Genomic DNA, 5,539 nt, shown 5'->3' with positions numbered 1-5,539 from the left:
TCGTAACATACACAACATAGTTTTTTCATCCTTATATAATCTACTGGAGATTCTCTGGTTTATGGTCTTGATGAAGAAACTGACGCCAAACCCGGATAGTGTGTAGTGTGAGAAAGGTAGTTTATGTTCTACTCAGTCTGTGGTGTGGAAACATGACATAGACACCAATGATTATTGATACTAAAACACACCAAATGTCGGTATGAATAATTAGAGACCTCCAAACTCCTCAAGGTATTATCACAAAACACACTGGTATGAATGATTTAGACCCTGAAATAAACAAGAGCAAGTGATGGGTTACATGTATATACTCTGAAATGTGTGTAAAAATCTGTGTTCTGACATTTATGGAGAATAATTAATGAAGAAATCATTACCATTAACATTTCTGTACCAAATTACCTAATAATTTTAATGTACGTAAATACAAAGTATATCAATGCTGGAATACAATGTATTATCTTGTCCCTGTCGAATCGTTGTTACAAAGATCGAATCATTGTTACAAAGAATGAATCATTGTTACAAAGAAGGAATCATTGTTACAAAGAATGAATCATTGTTACAAAGAAGGAATCATTGTTACAAAGAACGAATCATTGTTACAAAGAACGTATCATTGTTAAAAAGAACGTTCTTATGGAAGGAATAAACATTGAAAGTGTCAATGAATCGTGAAGGAATATGGAATCGGTATTGGAGAACTTAGACTGTTAATAAGTCAAAAAAGAGATGATGATGATATTATGGAAAGAAATGAAATATGGTAACCATTAGTAAATATTTGCGATGCAACATCAGAATTGGATAAAAGGAAACATTTTTTAAACAATGTTTGTCAACTCCAAAAAGAATGAGTGCAATATTAAAACTTAAAATCAGCCACTTTTAAAAGAAATGATTAAGCAATATAGGATGAGTTTTTTTTTGTTACAAGTAAAGGATAGGGTTTTCATCAATATTATTGAAAGACTCTTTATTGTGTAATGATGTGTGACATTCCTCCAAAGGACTCATTTTTTATGTGAATGTGATCAGCAGTAGCTGACTTTAATTGTGGACACCATGACAAGAATCATAAGCTCTAGTACCATAGTGTTGTCCATTGGGACATGAGAACTGATTGCGTGTGTATATGGAACCATCCTGACGTGTTTAAACATTTTAGAGAACTGGGTCAACATCATGGTATATATAACATATAATACAATATTGGAAAGTGTCATTTATACCGAATGTTGTCCTAAACCAACACGTCAGGATAGTCCAAACCCACCCATGAGACTGTTCATATTCCTGTGGTGAAGTCAACCTGTGTTGACAAATACTGCCTTAGAGCCATGCATTGTCAAAGTCTATACATTTCACGTCATGACATCAGCTGTGGAGCCAATGCTCAGCAAATAAAGGCATGCTTGACTTTTAGACAATTGCTGTTTTGGTACGGAAGGGAATATCTGACATTTTGTATGCTGTTGCTGGATTTTCCATAGTTGATATTTGTAAAAGTACATGGATTGACTTTAGATATTTGTCCACATTGAAGTGCTGTAAAAAAAATTTCATCAGAATCACTGTCTTTTTGTACATGACAACATCCTAAAATGTTAAACAGGTATTGATCGGATCAGCACCAGAGAGCAAACTCAACTAAACTATGTTTATTTACTGGATGGTTTTGAGAGAATAGAAAAAATTGCAAGTTCAAACATACATTTGTTGTTTTGCCTGAGCTGAGTTACATATTTAAGAATATATTATAAACGTGAGGTTAGGAGGGATAATTCATAATTAGATATAATGTGACTTTCATAGTTCTTGGTCATAAAATAAACATTGAAATGGACTTTTTTTCTGGATGTATATAAAGAAATACTAATTTGTTTTATTACCCATAATTTCACGGACACGCCATAATTATTGAAGTTAATTGACATAACTCGAAATAATGTCCGTTCAGGGGTTCGCATGACGTATTATATTCGTAAGTATGACAGATCTCATCAGATACTAATCTGTCAGTGTGAGTACCGTACAAAGGGATATTTATTACTCCGTACTTAACCTCTGCTGATCACATCCCCTCCCACCCCCTCCCCCACCCCACCCCATACGCGCCAGTGTTCACATTCATACTGAAAGTTCTCTGCAGCTACGAACTATGATTTATACGCTTCTGAAATTACCAATTGTCTGTTTCATTTAGCTAGATATCTAGTGACTGATTACTGTGCCCGTGCTTATCTGAACTAATTAGAAAGCATGATATACAAATCTTAACCTTCATTTACAAACTAAAAAAAACCAAGCTTAAACGAAATAAATATGGTCAAAATGCGAATCAGGCGAGAAATCTCATCCCTCAGATGAAACTCCGAATAAATAAGACAGAGGCTTTGCCAAAGGTGGGGTGGTTTATCATTTTGCCCATTGCTTTGATATTCTACTGTGACATCATTCAAGTAAAAACGATTCTTTGGCCTGATAATTCTACGAAAACGTACGTTTTCAGTTCAAGAAAATACATACAGCAGGCTTAGACCATGTGGAAAGTCACGGTAATTTCGTCCTCTACAACAGCAACGTTAAAGTTTAATGTACAATGTATCGAGGCAGATAGTCAGAAAGTCACCGTTATTATCACAATTTAAAGGTTGCAATGACAACTTTCGTTTCTTTTTCGTCATCACTTAAAATCACTTGACAGATCCCTTCACGTTTATGTCACCACTATAAGTAAGAGATGAGCAGTAGAAGCGTATGGTAATGTTTTGCTAATCATACAGATTATAATTATCATTAAAATTCAACCTTTTAATGTAAGTTTGTTTGATTTGAAGTTATACATACACTCAGTTTACAATGACCTACTGCGGTATCACAAAATCACGGGCGTTACAGGCCCGGTAGACCAAAACATTGGCCAGGAGAGTGCCGCTAGTGAAACTTTCGGATGTCTCCGTGGGCGAGCGTACAGGAGACTATCTTCCATCGATCTTTGTTCCGAGCGGCGCCATACTATCCCGTCACCCACATGTTGTTACCGAAACACAAAAAAATGACCAGATTAATTCGAGAGAATAAATTGGATTCAATTTAATTTCAAATTCGATTGGGTAAAACAATATAGTTAGTTTGACCTGGAGTACAGACATGTCAACATTTCACACAAGGGGTTCGTCGGCATGCTGTCTTTGATTGCAAACGGAAGGAAACCAAACTTTGTTATGGATAGAAATTGGTTTATATATTAAATAGATTAGCCTTTTTATAGTGAAATGCAAACTGCAACACAATGTTTTTAAGTCGTTCAAATATTGTCGATTGTCTTTATAAATAATCTTAGATTATAGGGATCATAGTTTGTCTGCAAACCAAAGAAACAACAGAAATTACATTTTTGCATTTAAATGAGATTATCGAAATTACAGACACATCGATAAAAGTGCTATTTCGCTGAAGGTACCCTGTTCAAGTTTATTAAGTGGGAGATGTGATGGACACCAATGACAAAACGTAACAAAAGAAAGTTTAAATCTGAAGTACCTCTGACTTTAATGAATAACTCCGATTTAATAAACGCGAAATCGCAATGCTTGCTCCAATCAAAATATCAACTCCATCATTTGTATGGATACAAGCGTCCGAGTGCCACCCACCATGGAACCGCATATCTATTTATCACCGGGTTTTTTTCTAATTTTGCTTTGTTAATAAAACAGAGAAGGATGATAAAACTACGTGCCTAGAATGAGAACTAACAATCCAATCAAAAGTCTGGTATTGTTAGAGAAACAAAGAACCACAGGTCTGGTGTTAGTCAGGAAAGGGAAGAAAGCTTAGTTAGAATTGGACAGTCTTGCTCGGGTACAAAGATGAAGCAGAGAGTGGAAACAGTCAGTTTTATTAAAGTAAACTGTTGTAGGGGGTGGTAACGGTCAGTTTTGTTAGGGTAAACTGACGGAGTAGTGAGTGGTGACGGTCAGTTTCGTTATGGTAAACTGACGGAGTAGTGAGTGGTGACGGTCAGTTTTGTTATGGTAAACTGACGGAGTAGTGAGTGGTGACGGTCAGTTTTGTTAGGGTAAACTGACGGAGTAGTGAGTGGTGACGGTCAGTTTTGTTAGGGTAAACTGACGGAGTAGTGAGTGGTGACGGTCAAACTGACGGAGTAGTGAGTGGTGACGGTCAGAGACGGAGTAGTGAACAGTCAGTTTTGTTAGGGTAAACTGACGGAGTAGTGAGTGGTGACGGTCAGTTTTGTTAGGGTAAACTGACGGAGTTAGTGGTACAACTGACGGAGTAGTGAGTGGTAACACGAGGTCAGTTTTGTTAGGGAAGATTGACGGAGTAGTGAGTGGTGACGGTCAGTTTTGTTAGGGTAAACTGTTAGGGGTTGGTAACACTGAGGGTAAACTGACGAGTAGTGAGTGGTCACGGTCAGTTTTGTTAGGGAAGATTGACGGAGTAGTGAGTGGTGACGGTCAGTTTCGTTATGGTAAACTGACGGAGTAGTGAGTGGTAACGGTCAGCTTTGTTAGGGTAAACTGACGGAGTAGTGAGTGGTGACGGTCAGTTTTGTTAGGGAAGATTGACGGAGTAGTGAGTGGTGACGGTCAGTTTCGTTATGGTAAACTGTAGTAGGGGTTGGTAACAGTCAGTTTTGTTAGGGTAAACTGACGGAGTAGTGAGTGGTGACGGTCAGTTTTGTTAGGGAAGATTGACGGAGTAGTGAGTGGTGACGGTCAGTTTTGTTAGGGTAAACTGTAGTAGGGGTTGGTAACAGTCAGTTTTGTTAGGGTAAACTGACGGAGTAGTGAGTGGTCACGGTCAGTTTTGTTAGGGAAGATTGACGGAGTAGTGAGTGGTGACGGTCAGTTTTGTTAGGGTAAACTGTAGTAGGGGTTGGTAACAGTCAGTTTTGTTAGGGTAAACTGACGGAGTAGTGAGTGGTGACGGTCAGTTTTGTAAGGGAAGATTGACGGAGTAGTGAGTGGTGACGGTCAGTTTTGTTAGGGTAAACTGACGGAGTAGTGAGTGGTCACAGTCAGTTTTGTTAGGGTAAGCTGACGGAGTAGTGAGTGGTGACGGTCAGTTTTGTTAGGGTAAACTGTAGTAGGGGTTGGTAACAGTCAGTTTTGTTAGGGTAAACTGACGGAGTAGTGAGTGGTCACGGTCAGTTTTGTTAGGGTAAACTGACGGAGTAGTGAGTGGTGACGGTCAGTTTTGTTAGGGTAAACTGTAGTAGGGGTTGGTAACAGTCAGTTTTGTTAGGGTAAACTGACGGAGTAGTGAGTGGTGACGGTCAGTTTTGTTAGGGTAAACTGACGGAGTAGTGAGTGGTGACGGTCAGTTTTGTTAGGGAAGATTGACGGAGTAGTGAGTGGTGACGGTCAGTTTCGTTATGGTAAACTGACGGAGTAGTGAGTGGTAACGGTCAGCTTTGTTAGGGTAAACTGACGGAGTAGTGAGTGGTGACGGTCAGTTTTGTTAGGTTAAATTGACGGAGTAGTGAGTGGTAACGGTCAGTTTTGTT

Source organism: Ylistrum balloti, unplaced genomic scaffold, assembly GCF_031769215.1.
Source record: "Ylistrum balloti isolate Yb309-2 unplaced genomic scaffold, AGI_CSIRO_Ybal_v1 Utg370988, whole genome shotgun sequence".
NCBI lineage: Eukaryota > Metazoa > Mollusca > Bivalvia > Pectinida > Pectinidae > Ylistrum > Ylistrum balloti.
Note: the sequence above shows the minus strand (reverse complement) of the source record.